Below are 23,759 nucleotides of genomic sequence, written 5' to 3' on the forward strand. Positions count from 1 at the left end.
CACTGACCTTTCTCAGATCCTTTCCCTCTTTAGTCATGCTGGCTTGCAGCTCAACTCGTCTAAGTGCCGTTTCGCGCGCCGTCAACTCGCCATCTTGGGTCATGTCGTCGACGACACGGGGGTGCGCGCTGACCCTGATAAGATCCGAGCCGTTAAAGACTTTCCTCAGCCACGTTCCTGTAACGACGTCCGCAGCTTCTTAGGGATGTGCTCCTACTTTCGTCGATTTGTTGAAGGCTTCGCCGACATCGCTCGCCCCCTCACCGACCTCCTGAAAAAGGACGCCACCTTCATCTGGGGACCCGACCAAGCACACGCGTTTTCCACCTTGATATTGAAGCTTACTACCACGCCAGTTCTGGCCCACTTCGATGTGACAGCTCCCACTGAAGTCCGCACAGACGCCAGTGGCTATGGCATAGGCGCCATTCTCTCTCAGAGGCAATCCGAACAGCACCGTGTCATCGCCTACGCCAGCCGCCTCCTCTCCGCCCCGGAGCGCAATTACTCAATTACCGAACGTGAGTGCTTAGCCCTTGTCTGGGCGGTTGGGAAATTCTGCCCATATTTGTACGGCCGCCCTTTTACGGTTGTCACCGACCACCATGCGCTCTGCTGGCTCTCATCACTGAAAGATCCTACTGGCCGCCTAGGTCGCTGGGCTTTACACCTTCAAGACTACGACTACACCGTGGTATATAAGTCCGGTAGGCTACACACTGATGTTGATTGCCTCTCCCGTTATCCCGTTGACTCTTCTGATCATTCTGGCAGTGACTCCGCCGCTGACCTCTTCTCGCTCTCTGCTCTTACTCACCTTGGCGATGAGCAGCGACGAGATATCGAGCTCCGCTCTATTATTTCCCGCCTCAGATCCTCTCCATCTGACCCTGCCCTGCGCCGATTTGTACTTCATCATGACACACTCTACCGCAGAAGCCTGAACCCCGCCGGCCCAGATCTACTGCTGGTTGTCCCGACGCATCTGCGCAACGACGTCCTCCACGAGCTCCATGACCTCCCCACTGCTGGACATCTGGGTGTCTCGCGTACTTACGCCCGCGTGCGTCGTCGCTTCTTTTGGCCCCGTCTCTACCAGTCCGTCCGTCGCTATGTTCGTGCCTGCGACCAGTGCCAGCGCCGGAAACGTCCCGCCACGCTCTCCGCGGGTTTGCTCCAGCCTGTTGATGTGCCCCCTGAACCATTCTATCGTGTTGGCTTGGATCTTTTGGGCCCGTTTCCGGAGTCCACCTCCGGAAACAAATGGATTGCCGTTGCGACAGATTATGCTACTCGCTATGCCATCACGCGGGCCCTCCCCACCAGTACTGCTACCGACGTGGCCGATTTTCTCCTCTACGACCTCATCCTCCGTCATGGTGCACCCCGTCAACTTCTCACCGACCGCGGCCGTTGCTTTCTCTCTAAAGTTGTCGACGACATTCTCCGTTCCTGCTCAACAAAACATAAGCTGACCACCGCCTATCATCCCCAAACCAACGGTCTTACAGAGCGCCTCAACCGCACTCACGGATATGCTCGCAATGTACGTTTCCCCGGACCATCGGGACTGGGACATTGCCCTTCCATACGTGACCTTCGCTTACAATTCTCGCCATGACACTGCCGGTTACTCCCCGTTCTATCTGTTGTACGGTCGTGAACCCCAATGACCTTTGGACACGCTGCTTCCGACATCTCCTTCTCTGCCTTCTGAATATGCCCACGACGCTATCGCCCGCGCCGACCACGCCCGCCAGCTGGCTCGCTCCCGCCTGCAAGCCTCGCAGGCCTCACAGCAGGACTACTACGACCGCCGCCACCGCATGGTAAATTTTTCCCCTGGAGCCCTCGTCTTGCTTTGGTCGCCCACACGCCGTGTCGGGCTTTGCGAAAAACTAATGTCCCGCTATGTTGGCCCATACAGTGTGCTCCGCCAGGTCACCGCCGTCACCTACGAGATTTCCCCGGCCTTTCAGAAGACAACCTCCGGTGCATCTCAGAGTGACGTTGTCCACGTCTCTCGCCTCAAGCCCTACGTGTCGCAATCCCTTGCCCCGCCCTAATTTCCACCGAGACGGTGTTTTTTGCGACCGGGGGCAATGCAACGGATAGAATAAGAGATGAATGAAGACTCTCGGCGGCGCGCGTGCTCTGGGATTCGGTGCTCTGTGCCTGGTGCTCTGTGCGGGCCGCCCTGTGCTCTTGACCTGTGTGCTGTGCCCGGGCGTTCTCGCGTCGTTCCCGCCGGGACCACGTAACAATATGATCTTTGAGACTCTTATAACCATGATCTTATAACCATGATCTTTGAGATTCTTATACTCATGTTTCTGAGAGATGGGCACATCCTTGAATTCTCACCCCCGTTATTCCCCGTTATTTTGCAGCAGGTTTTAGGAGAAATAAATGTACAGTCACTGATGAAATGCTTCTTAATTAAGCGTGTTGGACAGTAACGATACAACGATGTAATGGTATATTCTAGAGCGATTCCTTTAAGGCAGAGCATGTTCGTTTTATGTGGTACAGTTTTCAGCACCCTTACTTCAGAAATGGGTGCCTTTCCTCGCTCTACCTGTCAGCAATAAAGATTATTGAATTATATTATCAATATACGGCGCGGTTTAAGGAAAGTTAGCTTTTCAAAGCTTCTAAATAGAATATACGGGAAGGTATTGCATAACCGTTAGACAACATTTTTTTTATTCCTGAAATAGCAAAAGGAAGCGGAGGACTCTGAAAATAGTTGCGGTCACCCGATGCAGTTTGGTTCGTGGGGGTTTAACATCCCAACCCAACTCAGGGAATGAGGGACGCCGTAGTGAAGAGCTGCGGAAACTTCGACCGCCTGGGGTTTTTTAACGCGCATTGACATCGCACACCACACGGGCCTCAGGAAATTCGCCTCCATCGAAATTCGACCGCCGCGGCTGGCATCGAACCCGCGTCTTTCGGGTCAGCAGCCGAGTGCCATAACCACTTAAGCATCGCGGTGGCCCGATGCAGTTCTACTCAGCATGCAGTGCGAAAAGAAATGAATATTTTATGGACATAGTCGAAAGCCAGTGTATACATTGTTAGATAAAATTGGGATTGTTATAAACAATAGACAATAGGTCTATAGACAATAGTCTATATGCAGTCTAAAGATTGTCAATAGACGATAGGAAATTTAAGCGGTTAGAGATTTTGGTCTATAAACTGTCTATAGGCTGTCTATAGGTAAATGGCTGCTAAGCCGGTTATAGACTTTAATCTATAGATAGTTTATAGATTGTCAATAGACAAAAGGAAATCATGGCGGTTATAGGCTTTTGTCAATTGATGGTCTATAGATTGTCTATGGACACAAAAGGAAATAAGGCAGGTATAGACTTTAGTCTATAGATAATCTAATGACCGTCTAATGGCAGAAAACTTGTCTGTTATAGACATTAGTCTACAGATATTCTATGGACCATCTATAGGCAGAAGAAAATTAAGTCGGCTATAGACTTTAGTCTATAGATAGTCCAGGGACCACCTATAGACAGAAGGAAATTAAAGCTGATATAGACTTTAGTCTATACATAATCTATTGACTGTATATAGACAAAGGAAAATTGTCTGTTATGGACTTCAGTCTTTACATGATCTATAGACAGTCTATGACAAATGGAAATAAGGCGGTTATAGACTTTAGTCTATAGATAACTATAGAAAAAGGAAAATTGTCTTTAATAGACTTTAGTCTATAGATAGTCTATGGACCATCTATAGACAGAAGGAAATTGCCACGGTTGTAGACTTCAGTAGTCTACGGACCATCTATAGACAAAAGGAAATGAGGGCGGTAATAGACTTTAGTCTATAGATTCTCTATACCGTGTCTATAGAAAAAAGGAGTCTAAAGGGCGGCTATAGAGTCTATAAAAAGTCTATAGACAGTCTATAGACCATTTTCATAAGGGCGGTACTAATGCAATCCTTTCTGCTGCCCCCAATCTCCTCTTTAGTTGTCTGTAACTCTTCATTAGTAGTTAGTGTTGTCATTAATGTCGAAGGAGTGGAGAGCCTGCGTTTCAACTTTGGACGAGTATGGGTACCTTATGAAACGCTGTCGCGGAATCCAGAAGCAAGGGATCAATTTTTCCGCAAAACATAAACGGCGGGACGGAGATCACTTACTCAAAACACCGTGTATCTCATATAAAACTACCACGTTGAAAGCCACGCTGATAAAGGAAAAAAAATGTTCTTGCCCAGTTTGGCAAGAGAGAAAAAATACTGTCAGAAGTGGGGTTCGAACCCACGCCCTCTTCCGAGGACCAGAGCTTAAATCTGGCGCCTTAGACCGCTCGGCCATTCTGACCACGACGCACTCGCTTTTACGAATATATATTCACTCTGCGAAAGTGCGTGTGCATAAATGTAGCGTCTCTTCCAAAAGGAACCAGCTGCCGCGAAGGCAGCGGGAGCGAGCTCTCAGCCGAGCGGCGGTGCTGCGGTCCCAGACGCCGGCCACTGCTCCCCGGCAGCGAGTGTAAACAGGGCGACGTAATCCCGCGCTCTCGCTCTCCTTCCTCGGATAAGAAGTGAGCAGGTAGCATGTGAATGAAATATGTTTTTTTAGGGAAACGAAATGGCGCAGTATCTGCCTCACATATCGGCGAAATCCTGAACCGTGCCGTAACGGAAGGGATAAAGGAGAGATTGAAAGAAGAAAGGAAGAAAGAGGGGCCTTTGTGGAGGGCTCTGGAATAATTTCGTAGCGAGGAATTTCGAACTTCGGCGTGCTGACGTAATGCACGAGGGGAGGCTTACGTTAGTCGTAATTTTTTAGTTGTATCCGACTGCAGAGGAAAGAAAAAAATTGATGTTGGTTTAGATCTGGCTAACCCTGGTCGAAAGGAAAAAGCTGCATCTCCCTTGCTAAGTTTGTGGTCCAGCCTCTGGACGTCTTCACGCAGGCGTCGCATTGAACACACCTAGCGTTAGGCTGAATGCATCAAAGTGCTCCGACGTTTTATGCAGAACCCAATTTGATGCCCTGCTCAGTGCGCATGTGATTCCAGCGGACGCTTCCCGCTCCACTCAGTGAAAGTGTGTGACGTCACAGAGGAAGTAGGCAGCACACTTGGGATCCCTCCTTCCCTCCTCTCTGAAACGCGGGGACGGACCGCACATCTGCCACTCTCCATGTCACGCGTGGCGATGATCACACCTAGCATTCCGCTGAACGCAACAAAGGGTACCGGCGTTTTATAATAATAATAATAATAATAATAATAATAATAATAATAATAATAATAATAATAATAATAATAATAATAATAATAATAGGTTTTGGGGGAAAGGAAATGGCGCAGTATCTCTCTGATATTTCATTGGACACCTGAACAGCACGGTTAGGGAACGGATAAAGGAGGGAGTCAAAGAAGAAAGGAATAGAGATGCGGCAGTGGAGGGCTCTGGAATAATTTCGACCACCTGGGGATCTTTAGCGTGCACTGACATCGCACAGCACGTGGGCGCGTTAGCGTTTTCCCTCCATAAAAACGCAGGTGCAGCGGTCGGGCTCGAAACCGGGAACTCGGGCGTTTCATAATCAATCAATCAATCAATCAATCTTTATTTTTCGGTGCCCAGGAACAACCCAAAGGTCTTGGTGCTGGTACACCATTCACACGCACAAAATGTAAATTTATTACACCACAAAGGAGGGCACTCAGGGGAGGTAATGCAGCAGTTAAGGCGATAGAAAAAAAGACACATAAACTAGGCGTGACAGCAAGCATGAAGCAAAAAAGCGATAATAAGAAAACAGCGAGAGCTGCGGTAAATGAAAACAGCTAGAACAGGCAACAGACATATAAATAACTAATGAAACAATAAACAAAGAGAATGAACATAATAACGACCGATAACTTGCCAAGTACAGCATATAGCAAAATACAAAGAAGAATAAAGCCAATACTGATATGAACGAATAAAAAACCTCTGAAATACAAGCTAGAAATACAATCATACACATTAAGAAATGTAATTAGCGAACGCGTTACAGACAGTCAGGCGTGAGTACACAGGACTAAAGAAATAATATTAATGAATACAAGTAGACGTGATGAACAATTAAGGAGAAAAAAAACAATATAATACCGGTGCAAATGCACAAGTGTAGTAAAGACGAAATGCATGAAAGGGAAAGTTATTATGTAAGAGAAAAAAAGAGTGCTCAAAGTGGAACGTCACGGACATCCAATATAAAGGAAGGGAGAGAATTTTCGAATATATCAAGGTGGGGCAAAGAGAATTAAATAACTTTTGCATTCTGTCCAGAGGGGAGAGGGAGTGCAGGAGTGCAGAAACTTGGAATGGTCTGAATTCCCTTATGCTCTTTCGCGGTACACGCAAAAGGATACGCGCTAGGAGCTGAGGGCATAGAATGTGACCATGAAGAAGTTTATACAAGAAAATTATATCTGCCCTCACGCGACGGCAGCTAAGAGAAGGAAGCTGCAGTGAGTTACTCCGTCTGGGACGAGAGCTGGAAGTTTTGCAAGAAAGCCGTTGTTGAAATATGCGTAAGAACTTTAGCTGAACTCTGTCGATTTTTTCACAGTTCGACTGGCAAGTGCCGTTCCAAACAACAGACGCATATTCCAAAAGCGGCAAACGTATGGACAGGTAGAGCTTTAAGAAAGGATGTGGGGCTCGAAACTCTCTCGAAAGCCTGCAGATGAAGCCGAGTGTACGCATAGCCCGTAGAGCAATGCATTTTGTATGAGAGAAGAAGCTGAAATATTTTTATTGCACAAAAGAATTCAAAGTACAAGAAGCGGGCCTGTGAAAGCCACCAATGGCTTGAAGGACTTGGCCCGGAAAAATCAGCGGACGAGTGTGCAATATTCACTCGACGCATAACAGGGTGATTGCAGGGGTATTAACAGTTAAGAGGCTAAACACAAACAAGGAGCAAATCACGAGACAAGAATTAATACACATAAGATAAGATGAACATATTTCAGAGGTGATGACCAATACTTTTTAGAAGTATTGAAACAACCGCGTTACAATGAACAAATAATCTTTTTCAATGCCCTTTTTGACTGAATCGAGAATGCCTCATTTGGCAAATCGTTCAGAATTTTCGGCACGTAAACACAGCGTCTAGCTTCACCATATCTTGTTGAGGATCGCGGCACTACATAGCGAACACTATTACGAAGGCATCGGGGGCTGTATAGCACGTTTTAAAATCACTGAACCAAAAATGCCGTAGCACCACAGTTTGTACAAACAATTAAAGACCAGAAGCAAGGCAAGCCAAGCACCGAGAAGATGCTATGATTTTTTGAGTGACGGATTATTGTAGGCTATATTTCTCAGTATGTTCGTTAACAAAGAATCCACGCGGTTTTGCCATCGGGTAGGGCAAAAATCAAAGACGGTAATCCCATATCGAAGGGTGCTGTAGACCAAAGCATGTGCTATCATTTTTTTTACTGGAAACGGTACGAGAGACTTGATATTGTTTTCAGCGCTCCTGAGCTTATCGCAAACATGCGATAGCTGAGTGTGCCACGACATATCACTGTCGAAGAATACTCCCAGGTATTTTACCGAGTTCACGTACGTAGTTGGCACGCATCGACAGGAATGGCAGTTGTGACTGTGTAGAAAAACTGGCGCGTTTATAGCGGTTAATTTTAAAGGGGATCTAAAGCAAACGAGTTGGGTTTATAATAATATTAATAATAATAATAATAATAATAATAATAATAATAATAATAATAATAATAATAATAATAATAATAATATAGGTTTTGGGGGAAAGGAAATGGCGCAGTATGTCTCATATTTCATTGGACACCTGAAGGGAACGGATAAAGGAGGGAGTCAAAGAAGAAAGGAATAAAGAGATGCGACAGTGGAGGGCTCCGGAATAATTTCGACCACCTGGGGATCTTTAACGTGCACTGAAATCGCACAGCACGCGGGCGCGTTAGCGTTTTTCCTCCATAAAAACGCAGCTGCAGCGGTCGGGTTCGAAACCGGGAACTCGGGCGTTTTTATAATAATAATATTTGTTTTTATTGGGGAAGGAAATGGCGCAGTATCTGTCTCATATATCGTTGGACACCTGAACTGCGCCGTCAAGGAAGGGATAAAGGAGGGAGTGAAAGAAGAAAGGAAGAATAGGTGCCGTAGTGGAGGGCTCGGGAATAATTTCGACCACCTGGGGATCTTTAATGTGCACTGACATCGCACAGCACACGCGCACCTTAGCGTTTTTTCTCCATAAAAACGCAGCCGCCGTGGTCGGGTTCGAACCCGGGAACTCCGGGTCAGTAGTCCAGCGCCCTAACCACTGAGCCACCGCGGAGGGTGGGGCGTTTTATGCAGAACCCACTTTCATGATGAGAGCATGCGATGAAGGCAGACGCTTTCCCGCTTAACCGGAGGTCAATGCCAAGGTCAAAAGTCATACGTGAAAGTAGAGATATTTGGTGTAACAGCCGCTGGTGTCGCTGCTGTAGCTGACGTCATGCGTCGAACCTGACTACCACCCGTTATGCTCATGGTTTGACCTCTAGCTATACTCAAGGTCAAACTTGCGACCACGCTGACCTCTAGCTACATTCAAAGAAAACTTGCGGCCCGGCTGAGATCTCGAAAATCTGGCGTAGTGAATCTTTTCGCTTCAAAAGAAACAGGGCAGTGCTGCTTAATTAAAAAGTGTGTTAGTGCTGCCTACATACAACGTTCACAACAGGTCCAAAGGGAGCAAAAGGTATAGAAGCATTGTCAGAAGTGGGGTTCAAACCCACGTCCTCTTTTGAGGACCAGAGCTCTTGCGACCCTCTTGCGAGGACCAGAGAGAGACCAATAACGTCACATGCTCATCAGCCACACGTCTTTATCATTTTCTTCGCAATGACGCCCGACTTATCTCGATTGATAGCGGCTGCGCGCAATTGCTTCCACATTGTTTGAGACTGTTGTAGCTGCTTTGGTGGCTTATATCGATGACGTCATCAGATTCAATGAGAGCTATAGTTTCACACTTTTCTGGGTACATCCCCGTTGGAGAGGCATGAGCCTATAAAAGCTTTCGCCCTTAAATCTTGAAGCCCGGTAAGGAAGGCGTGCGGCCTGAGTCAGCAGCACTAAAGCGCAGCGCACTCACATTAAGCTTGGCTTCCCGGCCCTCCGGAGGACGGAGGGGACTTCTTAGGAGGCTACTACTCCGGCGACCGTATTGAGCTCTGTTAGAACCAGAGGTCGCAGATTGAACCCAACGCTTCACGTCCCGCAGAAACCACATCTCTACATCGCACTCAGTAAGTCCAGTCAGTGTTGGGGAATTCCATTCACCAAAAGCGAATGAGACGCTGGAATCATACAGGTCGCGCTGTTGGCTCTCAAGCGTAAGCTGGCATGCTCCGTTGGTGGCTCCTGTAGATCCTTGCGCAATGCCAGCAGTTTTTTCACGCATTCCGTTAAATTCGCCAGCGCCCCGCGAATTTTCGTGAGGACCGCAGCCGCGTGCGTTGTCATTTTCACGACTCGGCCAGTTTGTTTTCACAGGAACCGCGGACTTTGCACGTACTCGCAGCCGCAGGCGCCGATTACACATTTTTTACGCGAGCTCCGCAGACGTGCCCAGCAGTGCAGGAGGCGCCGACGTGGCGGCAGCAGGAACCACCTCGATTGTGCACTGCCCATCCAATTAAAAAGGGGGGGGGGGCAGTGGAAACCATTTGATCAGCTGCGAACACAGACACAGCAGCAACAGGCTCAGGGCCGCCACGTCTTTGCAGGGCATTCCTTCCGCCTCCGCAAAAAGTGCTGAACGCGACAGTTTGCCTAATGAGGGAGCTTCCACCGAGTCCGTTTGTGCCTCCTCTCGGTTCTTTGTCGACCGAGTTTAATGTCCGTCGCTGGTTTGAGCGATGGGAAGGCGTCAATGGTCTCGTCTGAATAGCAGCGGCGCAGAGAATACGTCACATTCGGCTGGTGATCACTGCAGCGTCGGGAGACCTGGACGAAGACTCCGCTCCGGTGGCTGTGGACACCGCAGCGTCCACAGGAATGCGGCGAGCATTGCGCCCGAAAGTGGTACGAAGAGCCATACCGCCGGCAAACGCGCTGCATACCTTAGTAATTCCCATAGGCTCGACACGGTAGACTTCGCGTAAACCATGTATTCAGGCCTGCCCGTCTCCGACAATCTGAAGACTGGTCCTCGGAGGCACGGCGGCACCGCTTAAGACCATGGCTCTTGAGGAACCCGCAATGCCATTGCGACAAAATAAGAACACTCCTAACGTGAAGCACATAGGTACGCCGCCGTTTCCACATCAACTCATACAACTTTTATGTTGGCGAAAGTCCGGAAACATATCTTGGGGAGGCCATTTTTATTATTCACACCGAAAAAGAGCCCATTTAATGCTTAAAAAAATAGGGGCATAGAGAGAGAGAGAGAGAAGTTGCCGCCAGGAAGAAAGAAAAGTGCAGAGGCCTGCCCACTGGATCAAGCCGAGCCACAATCGCTACCACGTGCAGATAGTAGGAGAGTTGAAAGATGGGATAGAAAGACAGGATAGTAAAGACGCGCTTAAGACAAGGCCGATCCCGGAGGCAGTGCAATACCGGGCCAACCGGTGGCGGGAGTGAAGCATCCTTCAATCTCTCCGCCACATTTCCAAAAATAAGACCAATTGGACCCGTAACAGATACACTACCGGGTCCGGAGAATACATCAACACATTCCACTCCTAATTGGACGAAAGTCCGGAAACATCTATTGAGAAAGGCATTTTCACGCCAAAAAAGAGCCCATTTAAAAAAAAAATCGGGGGCATAGGCCATGCCTGCATAGTATAGTAGAAAGAAATCTACAATGTGCACTAGTTATTGGGAGATTTACTGAAAGTTTTCCATGCTAAATCGCAAGAAAATTCTCTTATGATGTAGCGCTTCACTCATCGCATCGAAAGTCACGTTTTTTTAAAGCAAAATCCCGCTAAGTTCCGAGAAAATTGCCGAGAAAATGTGCTCTCGCTGCTGAATCACCAAACACAAGGTAGCCAGAGGGTGTCTCGAACCGTATGCGAAAAAATTGGGTTTTGAGGAAAGGAAATGGCGGAGGAATTTTCTCGCATATCTCGGTGCACACCCGAATTAAGTCGTAAGGGAAGGCAGGAATATGGGAGGGAAAGAAGGAACAGAATGAGGTGCCGTAGTGGAGGGCTGCGGATTAATTTCGATCCCCTGGGGTTTTTTTAACGTGCACAGACATCGCCCATGGCCACCTTTGCATTTCTCCTCTATCGAAACGTCGCCGCTGCGGTCCGGTGGTAGTGGTGGTGGAAAACGTTTATTTACGGCTGTTTGCAGGAGAGAGTGGCGAGTGGCCTTAAGAGCCAGCCCCTCAGAAATTCTAGAAGAGGTCCCTAGTGCGGGACCCCTGTGGCTTCCGCGGCAGCTCAGGCCCTAGCGACGAGGGATATTTGGCTCTCTAACATAGAGCAGCCGAGCAGGGCAGCCTCCAAGCTCGCTCGCGTATTTGTGGAGAAAAGGGAGAAACATAGGCGCTTTCACCCCCTGCTAAACGGCTAATCAGAAGCGAGAATGGCGAAACGGCTAACCAAATACGAGAACGGTAATGCGCCCGGCAGCCAGCTCGGCTAGTCGCACTTCAGCCGTATGCCGTATGCTGTGGACCAAGACCGACCTTGAGCTCCCTAGTAACGCCGCAACCGCGCTCAAATAGGTTGCGCCGCCGTCGACGTCGCTTACGTCGCCGCTCACTCCACCAGGGGCGGTATTACGGATAACTCTCAAAAACAGTCTCAATGTTGAGATCGTGACGTCAAAGTGATGACACCGCCAGATGCCGACCGCGGAATCGGCCAATGAGGAGCAAGGTTGCGGTGGCTAGTAGCAGGGCTCCGCCCCGGAACCATCTATTCGCACAACAAGGGACCGTAGAGTAATGTTTTGCTGTAAAGACGCAGTGAATAAAACGAGTAATGTTTAATTTTGCTAAGAAACTGTATTTCAAACTCAACAACACTGTAGCACCCTCTCTTGGCCGGCGCCGACAACCCGGCTAGCACGCGCCACCCTGCAAAGAGAATAAAGACGGCACCTGGTCGTGGCTCGTCGAGTCGAGGAGGCGATCGTGGAGCTCCTGGGCAAACCGCGGCAGCTCTTCGATCGCTGGTCGCTGTTCTGTTGACGTGGCTCAGCTACCCAGGCTGCGGGGCAGTGGCTAAGTACCTGGCGGTGTTGCTCTAGCTTGCTAAATTTCTCCTTTTTGTCTGTGCCTGTTTGCTCCTTGTTCTTGGGTGATTGGGTGCGGGATGAAAGCTTAATGTCTACTTCTTCTCCTGGCCAGGGGTTTTCCCCTTGGTCGGCATCTCTTCCTAAAGACCAGCTCCCAATCGATCTCTTTTTCCGCAGCGGTGTTTCAAGCATTCCAGTCGCATTAGTGCCTTCCGATGGAGGCGCTATCCGACTGAACAACCCGGAGGCCGTGCAGGCGGCCCTTAGGTCAACATCGCAGCATTTCATGCACATTACCGACGTCCGGCAGTTCGGCAGGGGTGGTATTTTGTGCAGGTCGCCGGATAAAGCCTGTATTGAAGACCTGCTGAAGTGTACGTCATTCGCCAACCACTCTGTGAGCGCATTCATTCCGCCTCATCTAGCATGTTCCAAGGGCTTGGTCCGAGGTGTCGACTTTGGATTGAGCCCTGCGGAGACGCTTGAGAACCTCTCGCCTGCGGGAGTGATTGCTGTCCATCGATGCAGCAGGATGGTTGACGGAGAAAAAATTCCTACGGAGTCCGTAATTACCACATTTGCAGGAATATTTTGCCCGTCAGAGATTAAGGTGTGGCCATTGGTTTTTCGAGTAGATGCCTTTAACTCTCGGCCCCTTCAGTGTCAAAACTGCTGGCGATTTGGCCACAGCGGCAAAGCCTGCAAATCGGCCTTACGCTGCTGTGCCTGTGGGGAACGTCATTGCAGAGAGGAATGTCCTGAACAGCAAGAGAAATGTTTTTTGTGTAGCGGTGCTCACCCTGCTGATTCGCCCGACTGTCCTGCACGAGCACAAGAAGTTCAGGTGCGAGCTTACAGACAAGCGCAGATGCACGCGGAGAGAGGCTTTTACCACAGTCAAGGAGAGAACCTCAGCCTACTCTAGTGTGGCCGCCAAATGTCCACCCATAATGGATTCTAGTTGGTCCCAGGCTATTACAGCGGCAGTTGAGAAAGCTGTGGCAAATGCAATGGATCGCATTATGGAAACCGTGTCCACGTGCATTTCGCAGGTCATAGCTGCTCAGATGACCAATCTTCTGCAGGCCTCCACCACTCCGCTCTTGTCTTCTTTGGCTTCGGAAGCTACCCCTCCTTCTGTAATTATCGATTCCGCTCCACAGGGCCAAAAACAATGTGAGCAACAAAAGACCTCTCAGGCCTCTCCTTCGCATAGCGTTATGGACGCATCCTCTATGGATTGTATGGATGTGGAGTCTGATCTCCGCGCCCAGAAACGAAGTGGGTCTCCTCTGAATATTGCAGGTCCATCTTGCCCCCAGTCAAAGACAAAGAAAAGTAACGCAAGTCAAAACGCTAAGACCAGTATTCTAGAAAAGGCAGTCGCGGCTGCGGCACTTCCGCCAAGATAGGGTTCTTAAGTGTACTCCAGTGGAATTGTCGATCTATATTCTCAGCTTCAACAGATTTAAATTGCCTATGCACTCAGCTTCTACCAGATTTAGTTGCTTTACAGGAAACATGGCTAACTTCAAATTTCAATTATCATCTCAAGGATTACCATCCGTTCCGGCTTGACCGGTCATCACGAGGGGGAGGGTTTTTAGTGCTCATATCTACAAAGTTTTGCCACAGGGCATGCATTTCTTTTCAATATGCGGACAATGAATGTGAAATTCTTGCGGTTGACCTTAGTGTCCCAGGTCAACAGCCCTTTACGGTAGCTAATGCATATTTCCCTTCTGGTGTGCGTGACACTTGGCCCCTTGACTCACTCATGTCTAGTAGCCTATCTCAGGTTCTTTTACTAGGCGACTTCAATTCGCACCATGTGACTTGGGGGTTTAAAACAGACAGCTTTGGTTCTAGACTATTTGATTGGGCTTCTGGCAATAACTTGATCTGCAACAATTCCGGATTGCCTACGTTTGTTCGCAGTCAATGCCGCTCTGCCTTGGATTTAACTTTTTCCTCCCCAGGAGTCTCTGTTATGTCTTGGGCGCCTGTTGACTGTGCAACAAACAGTGATAATCTACCGATTAGTTTCAAGTTTACGTGTAAATTAACTCTTCCTGAGCGACATCAGCGCACGTTAATAAATTACAATTGCTTTAAAGACACGCTAAAATCAGCCCTCCAAATCACTTCAGACACTCGCGCTCAGAGAAGTGCCGAAAGCAAGGCTGCACATCTGTGCTCGGTACTGGACCATGCAAGGCAAAAGTCTGAATTTTTGCTTAAGAGCACAAAGGGTGCAATCGCGAACAATTGGTGGAATGCTGAGTGCACGCGTACATATAGACGACGAAAAGCAGCTTGGAAGAAACTTCTCATCAATCAATGCCCAAAAAATTGGCTGGATTATAAGTATGTTGCAGCAACATTTAAGCGCACAGTCGCCCGTGCAAAGGAGGAGTATAATACAAATCATTATGATTTCCTTTCCCAATCAGGAAATAAACGAGCTTTATTTAATTTCATGAGGCGCAACAAGGTGATTCCTCCGGCTGCCAACATTGAATCCTTTGTTCAGTCCCCTGCTGACATCGCAAAGGCCTTAGAGGATATTGCGTGTGGCCTAGAGCTTCGCTTTACATCTGCTTTACCTTCTCCTACTATATTCACATGCACCTCAAGTGATTTCACTGAGGTCTCTATGCCTGAGCTGTCGCAAATTGTTCTGCTCTTATCCCCAGCGGCTCCTGGCCCCGATAAGGTCACTTCATCTATGATCAAAATATTGTTCAATGAATCTCCTGCAGACCTGTTGGCTCTCATTAACCATTCTATTAAAGGTCCTTGGATACCGCATGAGTGGCGTCTTGCTGAAATAGTTCCATTGCTTAAAAAGCAAGGGGAGGGCTTAACTTTAGACAATATACGCCCTATTTCGTTAACATCGAACCTTGTGAAATTGGTGGAAAGGGTCCTTCTCAGCCGTGTCATGTCATTCATTTCAGAAAATGCTGTATTGAATCCATGCCAAATTGGTTTCAGGCCGGGTTGTTCAATTTGGTGTGCTCATACTGACCTTTAGAGTCGTATTAAATTAGCTCTCAATAGAAAAAAGTTTGCTGCGCTTGTTATCTTGGATGTCAGTAAAGCATACGACAGCGTGGAGCACTCGACTCTATTACTAAGATTACAGGAACTCAACTTCCGAAGCTATTTTGTAGCCTGGATATCTGTTTTTTTGGAAAATAGAGAATTTTACTGCTGCCTAAATGCTGTTTCCTCAAGGAGATTTCCACAGACAAGAGGTGTTCCGCAAGGATCATTTCTCTCACCTGTTCTTTTTAACATTTTTCTAACCTCAATTCCATGCATTCAAAATGTGAAAACTTATGTGTACGCCGACGATATTGCATTTTTTGCATCAGCAAGTGACATTCACACTCTTTATCAAACCCTACAAAATTACCTCAATGTTCTTGACAACTGGCTAGGAAGAATTCATCTGTCCCTTAATGTGAAGAAATGCGCATTGTTAGTATTTCCAGTTTCTATTCCAGTAAATATCTGCCTGGTCTATAGAAGTAACATAATACCTCAAGTTCAGACGGTGAAGTATCTCGGTGTAATATACGACTCTACTCTCTCCTGGCGGCCCCACATTGAGCAAGTTTCTGCAACAGGAGTTCGGGCCATTGGCATCCTGCGCAGGCTTTGTAGTGCTAGGTCAGGCATGAGAAGGCATACGCTTCTGATGATTTATAAAATGTACGTCCGCCCAATTTTGGAGTTCGGGTGTGTTTTATTCTCAGGAGCTCCTGCCTATAAACTTCGCCCTCTTGTGCTTTTGGAGCGTGAGGCGTTGCGCCTTTGTCTGGGGCTTCCAAAATATGTCGCCAATGCTGTTCTGCACCTTGAGGCGCGAATGCCTTCGTTATCAGCTAGGTTTCGCCTTTTAACAGTTCAAACATTTTTAAAATTGTGCGACTCACCTCTTCTTCACGCTTCCAGTATAATATTTCTTAGTCAACCTTCCGCCTTTTTTAGTGCTGCCTGGTCTCGATTTCATACCCCGCAGATATGTTACGTGCAGTCCCTCCTTGATCGCATAAATATTCATTTCACAGATGTCCGCCAAATATATAACAACTCCTCATCTGTCCAGATTGAATTCGATGATATTTTCCCATCGAATGCAAAGCTGCAGCCCTTCCCGCTTCTTCAGGGTCTATTGCAGGACCACCTAAGGTCCTTTCCCTCTCATGTTCTTATTGCTACCGATGCCTCGCAGGATCGCGAAAAGGCAGGTGTGGGAATTTTTTCGCCTTCACTGGATTGGTCTTTTTCTCTCCGTCTTCCCGACTTCACTCCAATTTTTCTGGCTGAATTATTAGCAGTAATCTTAGCCTTACGAAAATTAGAATCTACAGTTTCCCAGGTCGTGGTTATGACAGACTCTCTGTCCATTTGCTCTTCCTTATCCTCACCCACTGACTCTCGGCCATTACGCCTCTTTAAGTTCCTGATTCCGCTCCATCTAAATTCGGTAAGGTTGCTTTGGGTACCCGGTCACATGGGCTTTCACTTAAATGAGGTTGCAGATTCCTTAGGAAGAGCCTCTCTCAGCGGCACAATTGTTGCTGTCCTGCCATCATGTGCATATACAGCGGCGGTGAGGTTTTGCAGCTACACAATATTTCAGGAATTTGCTGCCTCGGCTCTTACATCATCTCCCGAATATCAGCATCTTCTGCATCCTTGGAGTAGCAAAGACTGGCGCTCACGCAGACTTGAGGTCTCTTTCACACGCTTGCGTTGCCGGGTTCCCCTTCTAAATTTCTACCTTCACAGATCTGGCCTGGCAGCTTCCCCACTGTGCCCTTTTTGTGCCGAACCTGAGACAATAGATCACTTCCTGCTGTTCTGCCGCCGCTTTTCTCATTTGAGGAAGAGTATTTTGCAGATTCCATTTCATCAACCGGGCTTGCCTGTGTCTTCCGCGGTTGTTCTTTCCATTGGCGCTTCTTTGCTTGGACGAAGCGACAGGAGTGTGCGCTCTGCTGTGCAAAATTTTCTTCAAGAAACGCAGCGACTCCCATTCTAATTTCTTTTTCCCGCCCTCAATCAGTACGACATTGCAACATTACAGGCATTGTGTACTACTATGCACATTAAGCAATTGTCCCGTCTTTGATCTCCAAGTTAACTGGACCCCTTTCCTTCCCTTTTCCAATCTCTCAGACTACATACTATTACCACTCCTTTTCCCGTCAAAACTTTCCTGTATCCAGTAATTAACCGCCTGTGTCTTGACCACTCCCCGTAGCGGGTATGTGCCAGCAACGTTTGAGGCCTTCCTTCCTTCCTTCGTGCAGCCACGACTGGCAGTGCTGTTCTGGTGTCGGCTCGTAGCAGTGGTCTCGTTTCCTTCGCTCCTGAGGCGTTAAGCCTACATTGGTGACCTGGGACGAGCAATGACCGATCGCGCAACATCCACGCAGCAGGATTCGCGTCCGCAGGACGTCTCGTCGCTGCAGGTTCGCCTTCCACCTTTCTGGCCCCAGAACCCGCAAGTTTGGTTCCACCAGGTTGAGGCGCAATTTTGCCTAGCCCGCATCACGTAGGAGACGACGCGCTACTACCATGTTGCCTCCAGCCTGCCTCCTGACGTTGCCGGTGAGCTCTAGGACGTTCTCTCCGCCCCCATGGGTGCTACACCATATCAGCACCTGAAAACCAAGGTGCTGGAGAGATTTATGCCGTCGGACCGCACCCGCCTCCAGCAGCTCCTTACCGGGGAAGACCTTGGCGACCGGCGCCCCTCCCAGATTCTGCGCCGCATGCAACAGCTTCTCGGGAGCGCGACATCCCCAACCACTCAGCGTTTCTTCGAGAGCTTTTCCTCCAACGCCTTCCCCAGCCCATCCGCCTCGTCCTTGCGGCGGCCGGTGACGTCACCCTCGACCGCCTGGCTGAGCTCGCAGATAACGTTCATGTGGCCACCTCCCCGTCCGTCACTGCTGTTTTGCCGCCAAGAGACCCAGCGATTTCGTGCCTTGAGGCCCGTCTCGAGGAGCTTGCCGCCTCAGTCGCCGCACTCTGGAGCCGACCTCTGGAGACCCGTCCGTCTCGTCTTGATCATCGCGCTCTTTCGCGCTCACGTCAAGCTCGGAGTCCCAGCCCTACATCTCTCTGCTGGTACCACAGGCGTTTTCGCCACCGGGCCACGAAGTCTACACCACCCTGTTCGTGGCCGGGAAACGCCCGCCGGGATCACTAACGGCGGCGTGTGGTTCCCGCAGTCATTCGAGCCTCCTGTATATGGTCACTGACAAGTTCTCCGGAACCCGGTTTCTTATCGACACGGGCGCGGAAATCAGCGTGGTTCCACCGACTAAGGCAGATCGTTCCAAGCCACCAGGACTGTCGCTCCGTGCTGCCAACGCCTCGTCTATACCCACGTATGGGCTACGATCTCTCACCCTCGACTTCGGCCCACGCCGCACTTTTCGATGGGTCTTCGTCATCGCAGACGTGGTTAGCTCGATCATCGGCTCAGACTTCCTCTCCTACTTCGACTTAGACATCAGCGTGCGGCATCGTCGCCTTACCGACGGTCCGACTCATCTCTCCATCTCAGGAGTCTCGTCCTACTTTGCTCCCATGGGCATTCGCACGCTGATACCTTCCTCTCAGTTCGAAAAAGTGTTGGCGGATTTCCCGGAGCTCACTAAGCCATGCAACCTCACTCAGGCGCCTAAACATACTGTGACACACCACATCGTCACCCGTGGTCCACCCGCAGCTGCTCGACCGCGGCGCTTGTTTGGAGACCGTCTAGCTATTGCCAAACGTGAGTTTGACCACATGCTGGAGCTCGGCATTATACGCCCGTCGTCCAGCGCGTGGGCGTCTCCGCTGCATCTAGTGCCCAAGCGTGATCCCGGTGCCTGGCGTCCCTGCGGCGACTATCGGGCGTTGAATGCCAACACTTTCCACGACAGCTATCCGATGCCCCACATCCAGGAATTTACATCGCGCCTCACCGGCTGCGCCATTTTTAGCAAAGTTGACCTGGTTAAGGCGTATCACCAAATTCCCATTGAATCCGCCGACATACCTAAGACCGCCATCACGACGCCCTTTGGTTTGTTTGAGTACATCCGGATGACTTTTGGACTACGCAATTCGGCTAAAACCTTCCAGCGGTTCATGGCTGAGGTCACGCGGGGCCTACCGAGTGTATTCGCGTACCTAGACGATGTCCTCATTGCCAGCCCTACACCTCATGATCATGAGCAAGACCTACGTGCTTTGTTCAAGCGTCTACAGCACTACGGCCTGGTTGTGAATGCCTCCAAGTGTGCTTTCGGTGCTTCTGACCTCGAGTTTTTGGGTCATCACATATCCTCAGTGGGTATCCGCCCTCTCGCGTCCCACGTCCAGACCATCGAGCATTTTCCCCTGCCCACAACCCTGCGCCTCCTGCGACAATTCCTGGGGCTGGTGAATTTCTCCCGACGCTTTATTCCGCACTGTGCAGAGCTACTTCGCCCGCTCACCGACCTCCTCCGGTCAACCGCTGGCCCGTCCTCCGCAATCTCTTGGTCATCAGAAGCCCAGGCCGCCTTTACTGCCGCGAAGCAAGCAGTCGCTAGCGCCGTGCTTCTAGTCCATCCGCGCAACGACGCCCCTACGAGATTGATGGTGGATGCCTCCAGCGTGGCCATCGGAGCCGTCTTACAGCAATACATTAACTCCGAGTGGAGACCATTGTCTTTTTACTCTCGGAAGCTACTTCCTGCTGAGACCCGCTGCAGCGTCTTCGGTCGAGAGCTCCTAGCCATCTACTCCGCTATCCAGCACTTTCGGCATTTTGTAGAAGGATGCAAGTTGCACGTGCTAACCGATCATAAACCGCTGGCATATGTGTTCCGGACCAACTCATCGAAGTACGTGTCACGTGAACTTCGTCAGCTCGCTTATATCTCGGAGTTTACTATCGACATCCGGCATGTGAAAGGTGCAGCCAACACCGCCGCTGACGCCCTCTCTCGTATAGTCGCGGTAGACGCTCCATCTTCCACCGTCGACTGGGCCGCATTCTCTTCTGCCCAACAGAATGACGATGAGCTCGCCGCTTTTCGAGCGAACCCTCGTTCTCTCCGATTATGGCTTGTGCCCCATCCTTGCTCGCCTGAGGCCTTGTGGTGCGATGTTTCAACGGACTTTCCTCCTTTTTTCCGGCTTCACTATGTCGCCCTATCTTTCATTCTCTCCATGACATATGCCATCCAGGCATTCGGGCTACTCAGCGCCTTCTCACCCAGCGCTACGTTTGGCCCGGAATCAACGCTGATGTGCGTGCTTGGACGCGCCGGTGCCTACCCTTTCAGTCGATCAAGATATGTCGACATACACAATGGCTCACACCCGAATTAGTTACACCTTTCTATCAACTTTACCGCGTTTGATTTTAAAGAAATTGGCCTAACATTATCCAATTCATAGCCTCCACCCTGATTTTTAAGTAAAGGGATCACCTTGGACAGCTTCCACTCAGAAGGTATCCAAGCGTGTTTGGGAGAGTAGTTTATTAGGTGCAATAAGGAGTTGGGATACTCTTCAAAGGGAATCTTGAACATCTTTGTAGTAACAGCATCAGGACCAGGAGCAACAGCTGGCAATCTCTGGACAACTTGTGAAAGCTCTGATAGGTTCACTTGTGAGGCATTATCATTTGGCACGACTGATGCAAACAACATTGGGCGCAAAGGTAGTAAAGACGAGAACCGCTTTTGCAAGCCTCTGGCAATTAATTGAACCGCCTGGATAGCTTCTTCAGGGGACATAACTAATGACTGAAAATTATGAGAGGACATGAGCTGTTTTCTAGACCGTAGAAAACCGAATAGTGCACGTCGGTTGCCCGCCTTTGAATGATAATCGAAGTGTTCTGAGTCTTAATTTTCCTTCGCGCGCAAAATTGATCGTTTAAAGGTGGCTGGAATAAATTTATAATCACCCCAGTTATTCGGGCATTGGTTATGAAGAAGCTTTTTCCTTGCTGCCTTTCTCCGCCTGTGATCTCTTGTACAGTCTGCATTCCACCAGTTAGAAGAATTCCCTTTTGTTGCCTCACCAGGAACTCCGACTTTTTACGGCTTTCCTCTATAGCCAGACATATGCTTGCTGACTGGTGGGCCTCGGCGATGCTAGACACTGTAGCAAGGGCAGAACGCAACGCCGTCTGAAATCTGTCAATTTACATGCGACCGCAACTGAGAATGCGCCGGAATTATATGACATATATCAAAATGAATAGGTATATGGTCACTTGAGGTGCCGTAATCAACAGTCGACCAATTCGTTGCGCCAATTCCAGGACTAATGAACGTGAGATCTAAAACAGGTTGAGTGTGTGAGCGAAGATAAGTGGCCGATCCTGAATTTAAGCACATCAGGTTGTGATCAGAAAGCCAGTCCCAAAGGGGCTTGCCGCATGTATTAGTCCTGAAACCCGATGACACATGGTGAGAATTGAAGTTCCCAGCCACGAGAACTGGGTTTTTACAGTTAGCGAGTAACAAATCCAGAGGTCTAATATCCTGGACTCCATTGGGGAAATAACAATTTGCTGTTGAAAATGGAGAGCACCCGGGAAGTACAAAGTCTAGTGCCAAAATCTCACAGTCAGGAGACATTTGTTGAAAAGATACCATAGCCCTGTTGCAAAATTTTGAAGAGACTAAATTTAGTAAACCCCCTCTTCTTGACTGCCGATCTAGGCAAAATGAACGGTAATTTTTGATATGAAAATGTTTGTCGGTTGAAAGCTACGTTGCTTGAAGAATTATGACATCCAGATTAAGCTGGGTAGAAATACATTGTAAATCTGTGGAAGCTGAAAGAATAGAGCGACAGTTTCACTGCAGAACCCGCAACGACGCTATGGTTGTGAAAGCCTAGCAGCAGCAACTGCCTGCTTCAAAATGGTATCTTCGGGTTTGGTGCCAAGCTGCTGCTTCTTTGATACGGACTGGGTGCACAGAGAAGACAACCAATGAGACATGGGGGACCCGCTGCGCTTAAGAGGTCGCGCATCAGGCTCCTCCATCTCGGAATCATAGATTATACCAACATGCCTCGAAGTACCCGAAGTAGGAATAGCGGAAGGGGCAGAAGTTTTTTCCTGGGGCTGTGATGCTACTGGAATTGTAGACCAGATAAGAGGAGGGGGAATTGCTATCGAAAGAGGTGCCAAACCGGCCTGCACGGCATGTGTAAGCTGAGTCGCTAGAGCGTTTGTAAGGCACTCCGACACACTTGCGACAATCGTTTCTGCCATTTTAGACATGGAAGCCTCCACAGCAGCCGCAATTGCCTGGGGCAGCGTTGAGTATAACATGACACCTTGCCGAGCGGTCACACCGGCATAACCGTGGACACGTTCTTTGACCTCTGAAATAGCGTCACGGTGTGAACAGCGTTTTCTGTCAATTATCTCCAGAATTTGGATTTCCTGAACTCGAGAGGGACAATTTGAGTAGTTTGCAGAGTGGGCACCACCGCAAAGGCAACACTTCTCATTCTTCTCAGTGCAAGTGCTCGCTGAATGACCATCCCCACAGTTGCAACACCTCAAGTTGAATTTGCACCCGCGCGCTCTATGTCCATAGCGCCAGCAGTTGTTACACTGCAGAGGCCGAGATGATAATGGGTCTACCCGAAAAATTAGAGGCCATGCCTTGATTTAAGAGGGGCAGAAAGTGTAACAAAGGTAGCAATCAAAGATTCAGTGGGCATCCGCACGTTGTTTACATCCCGGCTACAGCGGTGCACAGCAACACCTGCAGCCGACAGAAGCTGAAGAGTCTTTGCCGGAGACAGGGAAGAGTCTACGCCTCGTGCAATACCTTTCGTGCACGCCAGATGTGAAGGGATGAAGGAACTTACCCGAAGGGAGGCAAAGGATGAGGAGTTTAGCAAATCTCTTACACAGGCGAGGTCTGGCGATCTGCACAGAATCCCGCCGCGTCCAAACTGGCGTACCTCTGAGATCGACCCATAACGAGAAGTCGCCTACTGGAGAGCAGCCCGAACAGCACCAGGGTTGTTCATCTTGATTGCACCACCATCCTTAGGCACCAGCGTGACAGGGATACTGCCGACACCACTGCGCAAAAAAGCTTCCAACGGCAGGAGATCAGGGGACCGAGAAGCCGACCAGGGGGAGCTCCCCTGGCCAGGAGATGGGTCGACATAGCCCGTGCTTACTGCCTTACCGCGCAAAGACGCAGAGCGAAAATGCCACAACCAGCCACCCGAAACTTAGCCGATCGTTCACAGCAGAGCAGAGCTTCCAGGAAGTTGCCTGGCGAGGCGAGCGTTCCAATCACGGGTCCAATCCCGGGCATGCGCAGGCGTGTGTAGGCGTGGTTGCGTCGTTTATCGTTTGTAGCAATTTATTTTTGTCTTCTTAATGTTGTATTTTCACCTCTTAAGTGCACTTGGCTGTGGCGGTTAGG

The 23,759-nt window shown here is 49.2% G+C and overlaps 1 protein-coding gene and 1 non-coding gene across 2 annotated transcripts in view; one reads left to right on the forward strand and one right to left on the reverse strand.

The window, feature by feature from the left end:
• Positions 1-23,759, forward strand: part of LOC144098421 (uncharacterized) — a 61,780-nt gene that overhangs the window by 2,612 nt on the left and 35,409 nt on the right. The gene's annotated exons all lie outside the window — the stretch shown is intronic.
• Positions 4,271-4,354, reverse strand: TRNAL-UAA (transfer RNA leucine (anticodon UAA)). Its single transcript has one exon. It is a non-coding gene; the product is annotated as a tRNA-Leu (tRNA).

This window comes from Amblyomma americanum, chromosome 1 (assembly GCF_052857255.1).
Source record: "Amblyomma americanum isolate KBUSLIRL-KWMA chromosome 1, ASM5285725v1, whole genome shotgun sequence".
NCBI classification, from domain to species: domain Eukaryota; kingdom Metazoa; phylum Arthropoda; class Arachnida; order Ixodida; family Ixodidae; genus Amblyomma; species Amblyomma americanum.